The sequence below is a fragment of the Nomascus leucogenys genome, chromosome 22a, assembly GCF_006542625.1.
Source record: "Nomascus leucogenys isolate Asia chromosome 22a, Asia_NLE_v1, whole genome shotgun sequence".
NCBI classification, from domain to species: Eukaryota; Metazoa; Chordata; class Mammalia; order Primates; family Hylobatidae; genus Nomascus; species Nomascus leucogenys.
Window position 1 is genome coordinate 134,133,433 of NC_044402.1, and position 21,199 is coordinate 134,154,631.

Below are 21,199 nucleotides of genomic sequence, written 5' to 3' on the forward strand. Positions count from 1 at the left end.
TAAAAAAACTGAGTAACTCAACTATAATGTGGCTGAGAAAAGACTGCTTAGGACAAGAAAATCTGCATTTATTTAGCAGTACATAAACTTAGAATGCAACAAATCCAATGCATAGAATAGAATATAAATTTAAAAGTATCAAGATCAAAAAACTTCCACTGAGAAAGAATTAAAGAAATTTGATAAAAGGTATATTTAAAAACTGCATTTGTTTAGCAAAAGGTTCTTATTTTGTAAAGTGAACATGAAGTCTAACCAAAAGCTGAATGTGTAGGTATCTTTCCAACACTATTCCAAACTTTGAAGTTTATACACCAAAGTGAAATACAAAATAAATAAGCAAATGATAAACCTCTCTCTTTGGGTTTGATGAAGGGCAAAAACTGGATGGAAATACAGGTGAAACAGTATAAATTCAATCTCCCGTGAAACCTATAGCATAGGGTTTAAGGTTTTATTATAGTTTCATCTATAATCTCCAGGATACAAAATCAGTATTGTGTATTATCTAAATCAATGCTCATTTTATTTGTTGGAAAAATTCAATAATTGTCAGCTATAGGAATAGTGCTACCTCTGTCATAATGAAGTGACCACATAAATATGTCTCTTGTGGTAGCTGTTTAAGACAATGTTCAGTAACCCACTGAGTGAACTGAGCTCAAGCTGATGATGTTTATGAACAGCTCATCACATCACCCACAGCAGTGGGAATGTCACCACTGCAGATAATAACGACAGCAGCAGGGTTGATGCCATATTGGCCATAGGTACAAGAAGCTGAGAAGGAAGGCCCAGAGAAGGTTAGAGACAGCACATCCAGGCCAGAGGAAATGGTATTAATATACATACATAGACATAGATATATTTATCTATAATAATCATTTTTATATTAATGTTAATGAATTACTAGTACTTAGCAATTAACTAGCATTGGTAATGCTTTTGGTGGAAATTAAGTGTGTGAAAAATACATTAAAGAACAATTCCATAGTGAGAAATCACAGGGAATTGTGAAAAGGAAATATAAATGAATGGCTGCTAGAAGATAAAGTGGGAAAAAAAACCCCACAAAACATTTTTTAAAATCTGTCCTCCAAAAAGAGTTATTCAGATGTCAGTCTCCCTTAGAACAAATAGATATCCTGGACCCAAAGGGCTTAGCCCAGTAAAGCACAGAGAGAGACCTCACAATCAGTACTGGGATAAAACACCAATATGTGGCAGAGGATTTTCAGAAATGTCAAAGTGCTGATATAATAAATCCCTGCCATATTAGAAAGGAGCTGGAATGTGCAAACTTAAGATGCATGAAAATAACACCAGGGAGGTGTTCCACTAAGCTAAACAGTAGTTGCCTCTCATTTCTCCTCTTATCAAAGTATCTCTTCTTCCTGGAATGGAAAATAACTATGAATTATACTACATGAATGGCTACTGATATATGAATGTGATGAATAAATTTGAGAAATGTCAGAATTCTATGTTTGTTACTTTGTTTACTTTTCTCTCTTAGCTCTCACATGGCAAAAGATATCAGTTGCTTTAGTCCTGACTTTCTTTTGTCTTATATTTTGCTTGACTGTACAGAAAGAAAACCAGAAGTATTCTGTTAAATTCCTTAATTAGCAAATTAAGTACTCCCACCTGGGGAGGAGGTAAGGCTATATTGGATTTGCCAGATTGAGGAAGAACATATGTCAAGATTATAAAATAACTGTATATTAAGAAAATGAAGACAGCCATCTATTTTCATAGTAGTAAACAAAGAAAGCAAAGCTCAACAAGCTTTCTCAGTGGCAGAAATAAAAATATATACATCTTTTTTTCACAACAGTAATTGCAAAAAGGAGGGATACTTATGAAACACTGAGGTACAAATAAAGTTTTCCCTGGAGAGAAGGAAGTTGGGTGAACTGTTGGGTTGAAAGCCTTAAAAATTCATTATTGTAAAAAATTAAAATACAGATAATGATGTAAATATCTTTTCAATCCTTAGTGTCAACAGCTTCAAGTATATCCTCGAGACTTTTTCTAACAAGTTGACTTGTACTAACTACAAAGTGGGGACCCTGGGAAAAAGCAGGTATCTGTCTTTACCTTTGCTGCTTTAACCAGCCTGTCACAAGTTCCACAGTGGTACAAGTTGTCACAATCAAAACTTCCTCTTCTACATACATGTTCCAGAGAGCATCTTCCAAACCAGATACATTTTTTGACTGCTACTGTTAGATCTAAGAAGTCTTCCTGAAATAGACATGAATACAATATTGAAAAACAATTTCAGAGGTTTACAAACACATCATCAACTCACATATATATTGGGAATAATCAGATACATGTTTTCTAAAACATTACAAATAAAGATGTAGATCTCCTGATTAGATGTTGTGAAGTTCATAACACTAAATTATCCTTCTTTTGAAATCAAACTATAATTTAGCTTAAAATATATCAGAAAAAAGTAAGAAAAGTTTATGAATTTACTACAGATACAATAAAATCTGTTTTATGAGGAAATATAAACCACAATAAGACACCTATCTGAATTCAGAAGTGCATATATACAAGGTATACAGTACTGTTTTAGACTCTAGACTATAAGAGCAAGGGCAGGGTTGAATTTTCTAATGTAAACTCCATTTCTTTATTTTCTTTTGCTAGGGTTGCCTTAAGATATACTAAAGAAGTTATAAGAAAAAAAATTATATGAACAGCCTGGTCAATATGGTGAAACCCTATCTCTACTAAAAATACAAAAAAATTAGCTGGGTGTGGTGGCGCATGCCTGTAGTCCCAGCTACTTGGGAGGCTGAGGCAGGAGAATTGCTTGAACCTGGGAGGTGGAGGTCGCAGTGAGCCGAGATTGCGCCACTGCACTCCAGCCTGGGCAACAGAGTGAGACTCCATCTCAAAAAAAGAATTACATTAAGCTAGGATAAGAAGGTCTTCCTATGAAAATTCAAGAGAATAGTTTGGAAAAAGAGGGTTTATGAAATCTGCTGTAACTACATTTGAATCATATAAGTCTAGTAATAAGCACTTACAATTCGGCAAGTTTAATTCATATTTATACTCTGTATGTGTGTGCAACAGCTTTATTTTAAGAGATTTTGGGGAATGAAAATAGGGCACGGCCGGGTGCGGTGGCTCACGCCTGTAAACCCAGCACTTTGGGAGGCCAAGGCGGGAGGATCACGAGGTCAGGAGATCGAGACCATCCTGGCTAACACGGTGAAACCCCATCTCTACTAAAAATACAAAAAATTAGCCGGATGAGGTGGCGGGCGCCCTGTAGTCCCCAGCTACTCGGGAGGCTGAGGCAGGAGAATGGCGTGAACCCCGGGGACGGAGCCTGCAGTGAGCCGAGATTGAGCCACTGCACCCCAACCTGGGCGACAGCAAGACTCTGTCTCAAAAAAAAAAAAAAAAAAAAAAAAAAGAAAATAGGGCGCTTCTTAACTCATGAAGATTTTAAGTACTAAAAGTAACATTTATACAGTATATGGTTTATAATATATATGTGAAAAGTTAATGTCTTTAATTTATAATGGCCTTACATACGTTGTTTTGAAAATACTCTGATTTACTACATCATAGTTAAGTCAAGCATGTAGTAATTCAAAGACACACACAACATCTTAATTATTTCCAAACTTAAAAAATCACTTTTTTTTTTTTTTGAGACGGAGCCTTGCTCTGTCACCAGGCTGGAGCGCAGTGGTGCAATCTCGGGTCACTGTAACCTCCACCTCCTGGGTTCAAGTGATTCTCCTGCCTCAGCATCCTGAAAATCACATATTTTTATATACACATCTATTTTCAAAAAAAGCAATTAACACATTTGAAAATGGTAATTTTGGGCCAGGCGCGGTGGCTCATGCCTGTAATCCCAGCACTTTGGGAGGCCGAGGTGGGCAGACCACGAGGTCAGGAGATCGAGACCATCCTGGCTAACATGGTGAAACCCCGTCTCTACTAAAAAAATACAAAAAATTAGCCAGGCATGGTGGCGGGCACCTGTAGTCCCAACTACTCGGGAGGCTGAGGCAGGAGAATGGCGTGAACCCGGGAGGTGGAGCTTGCAGTGAGCCGAGATCGTGCCACTGCACTCCAGCCTGGGCGACAAAGCAAGACTCCATCTCAAAAAAAAAAAAAAAAAAAAAAGAAAATGGTAATTTTGTCCTCATATAAATACACAAACTTCCTTGGCATAAATAACAAAAGCAGCCTTTATTAAAGGATCAGTGATGAATTCAGTGATAATTGACTATATAAGATTTGTAGGGCAAACAGGATTATATTTACATGAGCAAATTTCCAATTTGATTAAATGGGCAATATGTGTCATTACAAAGAACTGAAGGTTATACTAACTAACACAGGATTACAATAGCTTTATATGTAATATATAAACACAAGCACACATATATAAATGAACTTTCTGAAGAATATTAATAAACTAAATCCAATATTTAATTACAGATGTTTGTCAAATTAAACACTCCTTGGTCCTCAGTATTATCTATTTTTATTACCTCCCTAATTAACTTTCTTTATAATATTCCAACCATGATCACACTGGCTTCCCACGTGAGGCCACAGTCTTCTATTTGTAAATATCCCCCAAATCTATTTTCCAAATATTAGGGTACTGAATAAAAGATTAAGTTTCAAGATATTTGCTTCTTTCAATCTACATGGAGAAATCTGGGTTATAGGCTCATGATTTAGGTATAGTTAGAAGAAAAAAAACTCAATAAATTACTTTTAGTAATAAACACTTTAATCCTTGTGTGGCATTATACATCATACATTTAATTACATGGATTATAATTTACAACATAACTTATTACTAAAATACTGTGCATATTTACCTGCCTCTCGCTGACGTTCTTACATTCTTTACAAACAATCTGGTTAACAATGGTTCCATGATACAGACGATTGATGAGGTCATGACCGGAGGTCCCAACTAAAGAAGTTTCCAAAGCGCTGAAGAGGATTCGATTCAGTTCCTGCACATCATGTTGCCTCATTTCCTACAAAACAGGTAACTTTTAGATGTAATTCTGGGCTTCAGATTTTTTAAAACATTAAAAAAACAAACACTAGTCAATAAAAACTCAAGATTTATCAAGCAATCCGAAGATCAAATATAAGAATGACTCAGCAAAACAAGCTGAGCTGGTTAAGAGATTACCACCTATTTTTATTTATACTAAAAAACGAAAATACGAACAGGCTGTGTTCAGTGTGTACATATAACTCAATTCCTTTGACACCCAGAATGTGCATTTATTCTTGTGGGAAACCATACACATGGCCATGCCACAGAAAGCAGAGAGGGATATACCAGGCACAGACCAGTGTCTAAGAGCTGGCAGTGTCTGCACAGGAACACCTCACTGAGATCAGAGCACATGTCAATAGTCTGAATCATCAACAATAGAAAAGAACTAGAATGTACTGCTTTGAGGTAAAAACAACTAAAACAAGACTAACACGGTGTTACTGAGAAAAAAATCCTGATGGAACTTGCTTTAATCCATTATGAGTCACGCAGTTGTGTGTGAACTTCTGCTTAAGAAAAATTTATAACCAAACCAAGGGGCACGCCAAGACTGAGAAGTGGAGAAGAGGAGGAAGAGCAGCTGCGGGGAGAGCCAGGAGAGTGAGGCCCCAGGACTTGGCACAGGGATGTCACTTTTGACTTCAACAAAAAAGTAGAAAGGAAGGAGAGGAACAAATGGAGAGTTCAGAAGCAGAGGCGATAAGGGAAGACAATATCAAAAATAAGTTTCAACCAAGAGCAATAGCTCATGCCTAAAATCTCAGCTACCTGGGAGGCCGAGGCAGCAGGACGCCCTGAACCCAGGGCTGCAGTGAGCTATGATCATGCCATTGCACCCCAGGCTGGTGAGAGAGTGAGACCTCATCTCAAAAAAAAAAAAAAGTTTCGTGTGAAGAGCAGCAGATAAAGTGGATGAAAGCTGGAGGATTTCTATCTTGCCTTTTAAAAATACAAGATCCTCAAGGATGTAATTTATCTAATATCACTGGCTATGATGGGATAGAAAACTTGTGGAAGTTTTCAAGCTGTTTCTAAACAATCCTACACTTGGCAAAGATACCACAGAGTCCTTCTCCTACCACTGCAGGTCCAGTCCTAGAGGGTTTTCTGCAAGACCTTATTTAGACAAAAAACAAAAAAATATTCACAGCATTAAGAAGTAAGAAACCAGTAACTTAGTGAAGCTCATTATCAAAAACAAAGAAAAATCTATCAATCAATGACTAGATTTAAAAAAAAAAAAAAAAAAACATGTGGCATATCCATCCAATAGAATCTCATTTGGCAATAAAACGGAATGAAGTATCGACACATACTACAACATAAATGAACCCTGAGAACAGTACTTTAAGTGAAAGAAGACTGTTACGAGACCACCTATTGGATCACTCCATTTCTATGAAATGTCCAGAATAGCAAATTCATAGAGACAGAAAGGAGGTCAGTGGTTGCCAGCGGCTGAGTTGAGGGGATGGAAAGTTACTGCTAACGGGTATGGAGTTTCTTTTTGGCGTGGTAAAAATTTTCTAAAATTGATTGTAGTGATAGTTGAACAACTCTGTGAATATGCTAAAAAAACACCACTGAACTGTACCCTTTAAAAGAGTGAATTTTGTGGCATGTAAATATATCTCAATACAGTGTTTTTTTTGTTGTTGTTGTTAAAGGGATTAACGCCAAATACCAGCCCTACACAAGAAATTTAACATACTTGTTTAGGGAATGTATTATTACTCCATTTTGCTTCAAAGTCCATGCCTTACCTCCTTAATCACATAGTTAGTATCACCTAGTTAAGGAGTGTTCCTGGTTAGAAGACCACCCTTCAGAGTTTACCATTAAAGGCAATATAACAGTATTCCTATCATTTGCTCTTTAACTTCTGTGATAGTTGCCTATACCTGTCTTTGCAGGATTACATCCATCTATTCCATATAAAAATGGTAGACTGGGATTTGTTTGGATTTGTATAGCTATAACAGCTCATCAATATTTGCAACAAGCACCTTTACTCATTGCTGACAAGTGTGTAGTGTTTGTATACAGTAGAATGCCTTTTAGAACTCAAACAGGAAAGTGAGAGAAAGCCCACATACAACAAGATTCATAAAGAAATGGAGAAGGTCAGGAGAAAGTCATGACAGGAATAAAAAGACCTGCCAAGAACCATTTCACTTTTTTGACTGAAGCAAACCTTCAAATCAGAACATGTGGATTCAAACACAAAGCACATAACACAGAATTTTTAAAAATTTACTTACAATGTAATTGATCCATTATTGTTGGTCAAAGACTAAAAAACTGATCAACAGTTTTCTATATAAATGGTAGGTAATCTCCATGTAATAGGTGTTGTATCTCAACTAGACTACATAAAGACTCTTAGGGTAGAAATTGTAAAAATCAGCTCTTGTACTTCTCCCCGTTTTTCTAATCTTCTCCCCAGCCCCAAATCACACCCATTCATAAAATCCTGTATACAGCAAGTTCTAAAAATATATATTTCTGGCTTGTAATTTTTTAATGTGAGAAGGAAACATTCAAACAATATGTTGAGACCCTAAGACAAAATTAAAGGAAGTTAGGTAACATTAAACCAGTCTTATTCTTTCCTCTATTGCTGGTAACTCTTCCTTAGAGAGCTGACCCTCGTACCTCATTACTGGTCCACCCAAAGCTGTCAGTGAGGTCTGTTGTGGATGCAGCTTCCTGGTCTAAGAGCAGAAGCTGAGCAAACAAGCGCTGTAACTGTAAGGGATGATTCGAACCTGAATGAGAAACAAACATATTTCTAAATGAATTCTTTAAATGTTGATTGAGGCTTTTGAAAACAACTGCATACTAGCTTTTTTGTATCTTCCAGTTCATTCAGGAGAAAGTTTATAAATATCCTATTATAAGGGAAAAACTAATTATGATTCAGTTCTTCTGTGAAAATTATAATTCAATCTAAAAAATAATAGTTATTTGGAGTTTTCTACCTTGATATGGTTCAGATAACATTAAAACTCAAATAGGCCTTAATAAACCACTCAATTGATTACAGATTGACAGTAGTTTGAATCTCTTCTAATAGTCCATTATTTCTCTAAAATATCTCTGATACACATAATTTCCCCTCTGTAGAAATTTTCCAGGCACAATACTGTATCTCGCTCTGGAGTTCTCAGCACACCCTGCCTCACTTTCTCTTGGCTCCAAGCGAGTTCCTGCCTTACTTGATGTGGTGAGGGCTGGGGCAGACTGAGCAATGTTGCTCAGAGTCTGGTCTGTAGGCCAGACTTTAAGTATTGAAAGGAGAATAAGCATTTAGAAATTGTAATGGCAATTTGACATTCCCATGGCATTTTTATTATATACTAGAAAAGTGCTAATCTGCAACAGATTGGGAATAAAAAGAAATACACAAAAACAGGTCCTTTGCCACACAGGTAACCTGAGAAGCACTGGGCTAGATCATGAAAGACTCCTTAGAGTACAAATTTGAGCCTGAACATGATAAGAAACTTTTGAGCTATGTTTAAGCAGGGATGAACATGATTAGATCTGCACTTTAAATATCACCACAGTAACAAACAAAATAATAAATTAACTCATTACTTAATTTATTTCCAGAGTACCAAATTGAAAGAATACTAGTCTCTATTTTTTTTGTGGGGCGGAGAGGTGGGTATTGTTGCAAAAAAATGCTTTAAATAGACTTCTGGGTGAAGCTAATGTGGATGTTCTGCAAATATTTCCTTCACCAGAAGAAAGAATAAGCATAGTAAAGAGTGTTACATGTTTATAAAGCAGTAGCAGTATTGTACTTGGAAAACTGATTCTTTCTCAGAAGGAAAATTCCATTACCCATAGGGTATAGGCCAAGTCACTTTCTGAAAATAAACAGCATGTTTGATAATTAATAAAATTATTGCTTTGTGAATAAGTCACTTAATTCCTTCTTTAAAAAAAATTTCCTGAATACGCTAAAACACCCCAGTAAATCATAGATGTAATACCTTTGCATCGGGTTTATCCTTATCTTCAAACAAACCAAGCTCTTCTGGGCCAAGAGAAAATAGAGCTTCTAAAGAAAAAGGTAGAATCAGAGATGCAAACAACATCATTTCATTTTAAAAAATTGTTTCAGAAAGCCAAGACCACCTTTATGTAAAATCAAGTAGATTCAGAAATATGATTGTGGCAGTATTTATACCTTACTCTATACACTTTACTTTCCTGTAACATTTTTAACCAGTGATTCTAAGAAAATAGTGTCATGCTAAGGCTTCAGCATTTCCTAATTCTAGGAAAGGAAAATAATCTTTATGCATAAAACTAGAAACAGTAACATCAGAAATCTTTCACGGCTTCCCACTGTCTATGGCATCAGGTCCCAAAAGCCGAAAGGAATCTTAGGAAATACAGTAGTGTTGCAGTTTTCCTGCCACATGTAAGGCTAACAACCATCCTTTCGTGGGAAGGATCCCCTTTTACTCTGAGATGCCCTTTTTTTTGGTGTGAAATATCTTTTCCATGTTGAAGGAAGTAACAGATGACAGTGGTCTTATCTGGAAAAGAAGGTGGCAACCCCATGTGAGTCTCCAGAATTTCTTTATCACCCAACATCTAGGTGATGTGCCACCCAATGGGGCATATCTGAATCTTTTGAGAAGTCCGTATCCGAGCCCAGGTAGGAACTCTTACTGGGAAACTCTTATATCCTCCAGGGATACAAGGAATGGGATAAATGTGTCTCCCTATTGAAAAACTACTGCTACCCTAGTGCTTACTGTTAATGAATGTTATATTCTTTCTAAGTGCTGGGACTGGGCAAAAATGAACTACAAATCTACAAGTTAAAGCATAAAACCATACAAAAACTTTTATAATAATCTCCCAGTACTCTCAGCTACATTGTAATGGAGTACAATGGAACCCAATCTAGCCCTATTATTTAAATACTATTCCAAAATTTTTCTCCCCCAGTTCTCTGACAGTCCTTATCCTTTCCAAATTATACCTCCCTGTCAATTAGCATCAGGATTCAGGCTAAGCTATACAAGCAGTCCACATTGTGCACTAAGATGTCAAATCATGTGCTTGGCCAGCAATCCCCTCTGCTGGAGAGGACGCTGGCCTGGGACTCTCAGTACTACTCTTGCCTAATGGTACTTTCCATGACCTGCCCTACACTTCACCATCTTCCTCAGTCCCTCTGAGGCTACGTTTCTACTTCAAGTTGTCCTTTAACTTCAACTATATTAAAACCTGGAAAAGTGTTATCCCTATTAGGGATCTACTTATTAGTGCTGGAAATTTCTACTGGTGGAATTACTGCTTGCATCAGGGAGATATTTTTATGGAGGGGATCAAGTCAAGGCTAAGAGGTACCACTTAAATCCCACATGCAATCCAACCCATTAAATTGCTCCTGGGAAGGTAACAGTGGTAAATATTTACTAAATCTCTGGAGGCAGGAAGTCTTTCTAAGCTTAGAAGCAACAGAAGAACCACAAAGATTTGATAAATGTGGTGGTAGTAGGGAAGAGGAACATGGCAAACCAGATACAGGATGAGTCAGGCTGTCTGTCCTCCTAATATGGAGACACTGTGGAGAGCTGAGCTCCAAAGCCATGTAGTGCTGGGGACCGCAATCAGGGCCAGATGAAGGCAAAGTAATGTTCACACTGAGCTCATGGGAACACAGCTCCTAGGACCCTTGTGGAGGAAGCTGGTTTGCAGAGATGGGATATGGGAGAAATATATAGAAACAGGGGCAAGAAATCAAGGGTCCAGTAAGGTCAGGCTGGCTTCTTGCAGTTGATTTCTGAGATCCCCTATATTCTTATAATAACCCCCCTTTTAAATTTAGCTAATTTGGGTTGTGGGTCTGTTTCTTGCACACAATCCCTTACCTAAAATCTCTGGGTCTTTGGAATTCAGAATTTCCAGAGTTTATAAAGATAATATGAAAAAAGTATTTTTATATATATATAAAATGTTACATTCCCAGCAGGGTCTGGGACAGTTTCCATTAATCCAGCAGATTAATATTCCTATAATGAATGTATGAATATTCACCCACATGAGATAACTTAAAAACTGTAAATAGCCTCACACCAGGTCTGGTTCTAAAGCCAAACAAGTTCAGGTGAGATCAGATGAGCATGTGAGCCTTCCGGATTTCAGAAATGCGTATGAACAACTGTGCACCCATATAAATAATATGACACCCTTCCCCACTCCAAAAGGTAGATATAATTAGTTGGATAACTCTGGCTTAAGTGTTTGTTATTTTGGAGAAATTTTAAAACTCAAACAGTGTAACAATAATGAAGACTGATACTTATGACAATTGTCTCTATGTTGTACTATAAATTATAGGAATTAAAAATATATATATTGTTTTATTTTTTTACTAAACATTATTGTCATCACCCAGGATATATTTAAGATTAAGCTTCACATTTCTCTGCAGAGGGAATTACCAATTTGTATCTTACATTTGCAACAATAAACACATACTGTAGAATATATCTTTAAGATAATTGGTCTATTTGTGATTCTGCATAATTAATTACATGTAAAGAAGACGGTACATATTGCTAGTCAAATGTACATAACATAGCATACCTCTGAATTCAGGTGTGAAATGAAGAGTTTGAAGAAGGGAATTGAGGTAACAGGTTCCACCCTGATTTCTGATTCCGCTTAAATTGGTGAATTCTCTAGGAGCAGGCGGCTCCAAAGCTTTAGTCTTTAATTTCTTCCTTTTCCATACTGATTATTAGACACAGTGGAATACTCCTCTTCAAATAGGTCCCCAAACATTGTGAAACTAAATGCTACCCTTTAAAAAAGTGACATATAAATGCTTTTATTTTTAAAATAAATTTTCCCCAAATCCCACTACCTTACACTTGGGAGTCGATTCTGTTGTTTCTTAGAACACAGGACTACTGTTTCCATGTACAGTAGTTGGGTTTTGGAGGCAGCAAGATCTAGATTTTTTTCATCCCTATCAGGATCCTAACTACCTGTGTGACCCTGGATATGTTAATCTGTTTTCTTATGTGTAAAATGGGATACCATCTGTCTCTTCGGGTCATTTAAACTATCAAATGGCATAACGAAAGAAGGGCACTTAGTGTACAGGGTTTGGCCCACAATAAGTAATAGCTGTTTTTAAAAAGGCACGTTCACATCACTATAAAAAGAAAACCTGTCACCACAACTAATCCACTGCCGGTATGGCAAAGCCAACCCTAGATTCTGAGAATCAACTCACTAAAATCTCTGCTTGTCACACCCTTCAGTACTATATACCAGATTATGACATTTAAATTAAACGGATCAAGTTAACTTTTTTCAGAGCAGTTTAGTACATAGTCCCGAAGCTGTTGGGCCGGAAGTTAGTTCACTGGGGAGGGAGGGGGGAAGGGGGGCGGAGGGCGGGGGAGACTGCCATTAAAATTATCAAGCCTAAAGGCCTTCCAATATGTATCCACTAATCCCATCGTTAGCCCTGGGGGCCTAGGTGACTTCCCCAAGGTTTCACATCGAATGTGGCGGAGGGTCACTTGGAGATGAGAAACGTAAAGCGCCTAGCATAGGTACCAAGTGACAGGAAGCGCTGAAATGCAATTATTTCTCTTTTCCTCGGAAGAAAACTATAAAAAACACAACTCGAGAGTCTAGCCTTGAGCTCGTTGTCTGCATTCCTGAATTCCCAACTCCTACGGCCGGCCGAGGCCCTCCAAGCCACCACAGGCCCAGGGGCGCAAAAAGGCAGAGGTCCCCGTGGCCCGAGACCACTGCCCCGACTCCAGGAGAGCGCCGCGTCCTCAGGCAGGCCTGGGCCGCCTCTCGCCTCGCCCTCCTCAGACTGTGCCACCAACACTGTCCCTACGCTTCCCACGTCCCTCCCAGGATCCCCGGCCGCCAGCCGCACTTACTGCCTAAAGCCCAGACCCCCGCCCTGGCCAAAACGCGAAGCAAACGAACCCGCCCCAACTGGGCGCCGCCATGTTGGCGAGGGCGGGTCTCCAGAAAGTGATTTATGGATCGTGGACTATGCTTCCCAGGATGCCCCGCTGGAGCGCCGGCCCCTCGCACGGGGCCTTATGGGAAATGTAACTCTTCTGCTCCAAGAGCTTGGGAACTGGAGCGGGAGCGGTGAGCTCGCTTACAAGTCCGCTGGTGAGTTCGCGGGTCCACTCGGCCAGCGGACCACTCATTCGTTCACATTTATAAGATTATATAAATATAATCTTATATTTATAGATTATATAAGATACATATCTTATATTTATATAATCTTATATAGTTATATAATCTTATATAAGATTACATTTATATAATCTTATATAGTTATATAATCTTATATGAGATTACATTTATATAATCTCATATAAGATTATATTTATATAATATAGATTTATATTTATATATTATATATAATATAAAATATATTTCTATATTATATATAATATAGAAATATAATATATTATATATATTATAATGTATTTATATATTATATATATTATTATATATATAATATAGAAATATAATATATTATATATAATAATGTATTATATATACATTATAATATAGAAATATATTTCTATATTATATATAATATATAAATATAAATATATTATATATAATATATTTATATAATATAGATTATATTTAATCTTATATAAGTTTATATAATCTTATACAAGATTGTATAAATGTAATCTTATACAAGATTGTATAAATGTAATCTTATACAAGATTGTATAAATGTAATCTTATACAAGATTGTATAAATGTAATCTTATACAAGATTGTATAAATGTAATCTTATACAAGATTGTATAAATGTAATCTTATACAAGATTGTATAAATGTAATCTTACACAAGATTGTATAAATGTAATCTTATATAAATATAAGATTTATTTAATATATTTTTATATTTATTTAATATTTAATATATAAATATGTTACATAATCTCACATGAGATTATAGTTACATAATCTCACATGAGATTATAGTTACATAGTCTCACATGAGATTATAGTTACATAGTCTCACATGAGATTATAGTTACATAGTCTCACATGAGATTATAGTTACATAGTCTCACATGAGATTATAGTTACATAGTCTCACATGAGATTATAGTTACATAGTCTCACATGAGATTATAGTTACATAGTCTCACATGAGATTATAGTTACATAGTCTCATATGAGATTATAGTTACTATAATCTCATATGAGATTTAGTTACTATAATCTCATATGAGATTTAGTTACTATAAGATTTATTTAATATATTTTTATATTTATTTAATATTTAATATATAAATATGTTACATAATCTCACATGAGATTATAGTTACATAATCTCACATGAGATTATAGTTACATAGTCTCACATGAGATTATAGTTACATAGTCTCACATGAGATTATAGTTACATAGTCTCACATGAGATTATAGTTACATAGTCTCACATGAGATTATAGTTACATAGTCTCACATGAGATTATAGTTACATAGTCTCACATGAGATTATAGTTACATAGTCTCATATGAGATTATAGTTACATAATCTGATATGAGATTATAGTTACATAACCTTATATGAGATTATGTAACTATAATCTCATATGAGATTATAGTTATATATAGTTATAGCCCTGTACAACAAAAACACTTTTTCTGTATTGGTTCTGTGAAAACCAATGCTCTGTCCCTGAAGTCAGAAAGTACCTTGCCAGTAAGGGACTTCCTTTTAAATTGCTTTTGATATTGGACAATGTCCCTGGCCACCCAGAACCCCATAGATTCTGCAATGAAAGCACCAAAGTGGCCTCCTTGCCCCCAAACACAACATGTCTAATTCAGCCCTTAGATCAAAGGGTCATAAGGGACTTTAAGGCTCATTACATACGGTTTTCTATGGAAAGGGGTGTCAACGCTATGGAAGAGAATCTCAACAGGGAGAATATCGTGAAAGTCCAGAAGGATTACACCATTGAAGAGGCCCATGTTGTTACAGAAAAAGCTGTGAAAGCCATCAAGCCCCAAACAATACATTAGTGCTGAAGAAAACTGTGTCCAGATTCCAGATGTTGTGTGTGAGTTCACAGGATTTACAACAGAGCCTATCAAGGAAGTCATGGAAGAGATTGTGGATATGGCACCAAAAAAAAAAAAAAAAAAAAGATAGGCATAAAGTGTTTGTATATCTAGATCTTGGAGAAATTCAAGAGTTAATAGATACCACATCTGAGGAATTAACAGAAGATGACTTGATGGAGATGAGTGCTTTTGAATCAGTACCAGACAATGAGGAAGAAGATATAGAAGAAGCACTGTCAGAAAACAAATTGACATTAGACAATCTTGCAGAAGGGTTCTGATTATTTAAGACTGCTTTTGACTTCTTTTACAACTTGGACTCTTCCATGATACGGGCATTGAAACTAAAGCAAATAGTAGAAGAAGGATTAGTACTGTATGCAAGCATTTTTATTTATTTATTTATTTTTATTTTATTTTTTTGAGACAGAGTCTTGCACTGTCACCCGGGCTGGAGTGCAGTGGTGCGATCTCGGCTTACTGCAACCTCTGCCTCCCAGGTTCAAGTGATTCTCCCGCCTCAGCCTCCTAAGTAGCTGGGATTACAGGTGCCTGCCACCACGCCCGGCTAATTTTTTGTAGTTTTAGTAGAGGTGGGGTTTTACTGTGTTGAACAGACTGGTCTCAAAACACCTGACCTCATGATCCACCCACCTCAACTTCCCAAAGTGCTGGGATTACAGGTGTGAGCCACTGCGCCCAGCTCAAGCATTAGGCAGGTGGATCATGAGGTCAGGAGATCGAGACCACGGTGAAACCCCGTCTCTACTAAAAAAAAAAAAAAAAAATACAAAAAATTAGCCGGGCGTGGTGGCGGGCGCCTGTAGTCCCAGCTACTCGGAGAGGCTGAGGCAGGAGAATGGCGTGAACCCGGGAGGCGGAGCTTGCAGTGAGCCGAGATCGCGCCACCGCACTCCAGCCTGGGCGACAGAGCGAGACTCCGTCTCAAAAAAAAAAAAAAAAAAATTGAAAAAGCAAAACTATCAGACAGTAATTATGATATATTTCCATGAAGTTAAACTGAGTGTGCCTGTCTCTCCTGCTTCCCCTTCCACCTCCTCCACCAATTCCCCCTCTGCCACTCCTGAAACAGCAAGACCAACCTCCCCCCACCCCCGCCCCTCCACTCAATGGGAGACAGTGAGCATGGAGACCTTTATGATGATGCACTTTCACTTAATGAATAGTGAAGATCTTTTCTTTTTCTTTCTTTCTTTTTTTTTTTTGAGACGGAGTTTCACTCTTGTTGCCCAGGCTGGAGTGCAATGGAGCGATCTCGGCTCACCACAACCTCCGCCTCCCAGGTTCAAGCAGTTCTCCTGCCTCAGCCGCCCAAGTAGCTGGGATTACAGGCATGCACCACCACGCCTCGCTAATTTTTTGTATTTTTAGTACAGACGGGGTTTCGCCATGTTGAGGCTAGCCTCGAACTCCTGACCTCAGGTGATCCGCCCGCCTCGGCCTCCCAAAGTGCTGGGATTACAGGCATGAGCCACCACGCCCAGCAGTAAAGATCTTTTCTCTTCCTTATGAATTTTAACAATTTCTTTTCTCTAGCAGACTTTATTGTAAGAAAAATACAGCATATAATACAAATATTACACAAAATTATTTATTAATTGACTGTTTATGTTATTGGCAAGGCTTCCAGCAAACAGTAGGCTACTGTAGTTATGTTTTAGGGTAGTCAAAAGTTCTATGCTCATTTTTGACTGCACGAAGTTGGTGTCCATAATCCTCGCTTTATTCAAGGGTCAGCTGTAGTAGCAATGAACCATTGAAAACTGGAATGAAAATACCACTTAAAATAGCATAAAAATGTGAAATACTTAGGGCTAAATCTGACAAAAGTTGTGAAAGACTGTACATTAAAAACTACAAAACTTTAATGAGTGACCTAAATAAACAGACATGTTCATGAATTGGAAAACTCAAAATTTTTAAGATGTCAGTTCTCCCAGTTCATCTATAAATTCCATACAATCCCAACCAAATCCCAGCAGGCTTTTTTTTTGTGCAAATTGGCAAACTGATTCTAAAATTCTTATGGAAATGTAAAGGACCTACAACAGCAAAAACAACAATGGAAAACAAGAAAAAAAAGAGAGCAAACACTGACTCATTTCAAGACCTCCTACAAAGGATAGTAATCAAATATTTCATAAATATATCAATGGAACAGAGTAGAAAGTCCAGAAATAGACACACAGTTGTATGAATAACCAAGTTTTTACAAAGGTGCAAAGGCAATTGAGTGGAGAGAAGAATAGTGTTTTCAGCAATTGGATATCCATACCCAAGAAAGCAAGAAAAGACATTACATCTGTGGTCTTCTTTCCAAAAACCATGACCCGAGTCTATGATGAAAACATTAGACAAACTCATACCGAGGAACGTTCTACAGGAAAACTGACCAGAACTTCTCAAAACTGTCAAAGTCATCAAAAACAAGAAAAGTCTAAGAAACTGTCACAGGCTAGAGGAGGTGGAGACATATGATTAAACGATTAAATGTCATGTGGTATCCTGGATGGGATCCCAGAAATGGAAAAGGACATTAGGTAAAAATCAATGACATCTGAAGAAAACATAGACTTTAGTTCATCATAATGTATTAAATGTTGGTTAATGAGTTGTGATAAATATGCTACAGTAACATAACATTTAGCAATAGGGGAAACCGGTACAGGATATACGGGGATTTTCTGTGCTATTTGTTGCAAACTTGCTGTAAATCTAAATTTATTCCAAAATAAAAAGTTGAATGGAAAAATAGTCCACAGACTGGGAAGAAATATTTGCAGCGCATGTATGTGATAAAGAAGAAATATCCAAAATGTATAAAGAACGTTTAAAATTCAGTGAAGAGAAAATGAAAATAAACCAATTTTTTTTAAATGTGCAAAGATTTGAACAGACATTTACCAAATAAGGTATACAGATGGGAAGCAGGCACATGTAAAGACACTCAACACCATTAGTGATTAGAGAAATCAAATTAAAACCACAATTTAATTTACACACCCATTAGAATGGCTGAGAGGAAAAAGACTGACAATACCAAATTATGCAGTTTAAAATATTTGTCTCTTCCAAATCTCATGATGAAATTTAATCCCTGGTGTTGGAGGTCAGGCTTAGTGGGAGGTGTTTGGGTCATGGGGTCAATCCTGCATTAATGTCTTGGTGCCTTCCTCTCGGTAATGGGTGAGTTCTCCCTCTGTCACTTTCAGTAAGAGCTGATTGTTTAAAAGAGCCTGGCACCTCCCTTCTTTTTCTCTTGCTTCTCTCTCACCATGTGATCGGCACCTTCTGCCTTCACCTTCTGCCATGAGTGGAAGTAGTCCAAGTCTCTCACCTGATGCGGATGCTAGTGCCATGTGTCTTGTACAACTTCCAGGACCATGAGTCAAGGAACATGTTTTCTTTGTAGATTACCTAGCCTCAGATATTCCTTTATAGCAGTACAAACAAACTAAGACACCAGGTGCTGGTGAGTGTGCAGAGATCCTGGTGATGGGAGAGGACATGGGTCCAGCTACTTTGGAGTATTATTTAGCAGATTCTTTAAAAGGTAAACATACACCGACCAGGCGCAGTGGCTCATGCCTGTAATCCCAGCACTTTGGGAGGCCGAGGCAAGTGGATCATGAGGTCGAGAGATGGAGACCATCATGGCCAACATGGTGAAACCCCATCTCTACTAAAAATACAAAAATTAGCTAGGCGTGGTGGCACATGCCTGTAGTCCCAGCTATTTGGGAGGCTGAGGCAGGAGAATCACTTCAACCCAGGAGGTGGAGGTTGCAGTGAGCCAAGATTCATGCCACTGCACTCCAGCCTGGCGACAGAGCGAGACTCCATCTAAAAAAAAAAAAAAAAAAGGTAAACATACACCTACCATAGAACACAACTATTCCATTGCTAGGTATTTAGTCATGAGAAAAGAAAGCATACTTGCTATATTATTTGTATTTTTACATTTTCTGTATGTTATAATGTTTGTGCGTCTTAAAGTCACTTTCTTGCTGGGGATGCAGTGTCCCTCTGCAGGTCAGTTAATTCTTAGAGATAGCAAAGGGCCCACCCTTGTAGCTCAGAGCCCACTGAAATTATTCAAACCAGCCTGTCCTAAACTGTTTCTCCTGCCCTATCTGTCTTTCCTGCAGAAACTGCAATAGAGCTGTGGTCTAGACTCTACCCTTGCCCCTCTCCCTTCTGCCCCTTGTATTTCGAGTCAAGAAGTGTACAAGGTGTTACTTTGCCACAGCCCCTGCTTCTGGTCTATAGCAGTCAGGGTTTGGTGAGAGAAGCAGAGCTGCTGTGCATATACGTGGTGAGGGATTGGCCAGAGGCATGGTGGGAGCTGGCTGGACGATCGCTGCAAATGGCCTTGGTGTCTGATGCTGGAGCTTAAGGACCCCAGGGTGGGTCTTCAGGAAGGGTAGATGGATGTAAAGTGGGGACAGCAAGGAGAATCCAGGACCCACAGAAGGGACTGGAACTCGGACAATTCTCAATGCCTCCTACCCTGACAATGTGGATGGCCTTCAGAAGAAGCTGGCACCCTTCCTCACAGAGCTAATCACATACCTGTCTCAGGTATGGGAGAAGCTGACAGAGGAGCATGAGAAAGGTGGAGCAGCTGTAGGTTCAGCTGCTGCCTTGTGCCTATGAGGGTCATGAAGCAGAGAGGTGACATGAGACAGGTGACAACATTTATGAGCTCCAAAAGGGCCTGTCCTGAACTTCCGCATTCAAAACAAAACAAAACAAGAATAGGCTGGGCACAGTGGCTCATGGGAGGCTGAGGCAGGAGGATCAATTGAGACCAGGAGTTACAGACCAGCCTGGACATCATGGTGAGACCGCCTATCTACAAAAAAATTTAAAAATCAGCTGTACATGGTGTCACGTGCCTGTAGTCCTAGCTACTTGCGAGGCTGAAGTGGGAGGATTGCTTGAGTTCAGAAGCCAAGGCTGCAGTGAGTTGTGATTGTGCCACTGCACTCTAGCCTGGGTGACAGAGTGAGACCCTGTCTTAAAAAAAAAAAAAAGAAAGAAAAAAAGAAAAAGAAAAGCAAAAATATAGAATGGATGTTGAATTTGGTCAAACACTTTTCCTATGCCTACTGAGATGACTACATGGTTTTTTTTTTAGTTTATTTAGTGTATTACATTAATTAATTTTCTGTTATATTTATGTACGTATGTATGTATGTATGTGTATATGTATGTTTTTGAGACAGGGTCTTGCTCTGTCACCCAGGCTGGAGTACAGTGGGGCAATCATGGCTCACTGCAGTCTAGACTTCATGGGCTCAATCAATCCTCCCACCTCAGCTTCCCTAGTAGCTGGGATTACAGGCACACATCATCACACCCAGCTATTTTTTTGTATTTTTTGTAGAGATGGGGTTTCACCACATTCCCCAGGCTAGTCTCGAACTCCTAGACTCAAGCTATCCAACCACCTTGGCCTCCCGAAGTGTTGGGATTACAGGTGTGAGCCACCATGCCCAACCAATTATTACAAAAATTCTTTATCTTATCATAATTGTGGTGAAATACACATAGCATAAAATTGATCACATTAACCATTTTAAGTGCACAGTGCGGTATTGAGGACATTCACATTGCTGTGCAACCGATATCACCATTTATCTCTAGAACTTTTTTCATCTTCCTAGACTGAAGCTTGGGGTCTATTAAACAATAATTCCTCATTCTCCCTCCTCCCAGCCCTTGGCAACTACCATTCCTCTCTTTGCTTCTGTGAATTTGACTATTTTAGGTGCTTTATACAAGTAGAATGATTAAACCAGTTGTCGTTTTGTGACTGGCTTATTTAAGTGAGCACGAAGTTCCCAAGGTTTATCCATGTTGTAGGATGTGTCAGAATTTCCTTCTCTAAGACTGAATTTTATTCCATTGTTACCAGATTTTTCTTATGCACTCATCTGGAGATGGTCACTTGGGTTACATTCACCTCTTGGCTGTTGT

At 38.1% G+C, this 21,199-nt stretch overlaps 1 pseudogene; it reads right to left on the minus strand.

The window, feature by feature from the left end:
• Window positions 1-690: 690 nt before the first annotated feature.
• On the minus strand, window positions 691-13,097 carry LOC100595497 (annotated as a pseudogene).
• Between the last annotated feature and the right edge of the window lie 8,102 nt (window positions 13,098-21,199).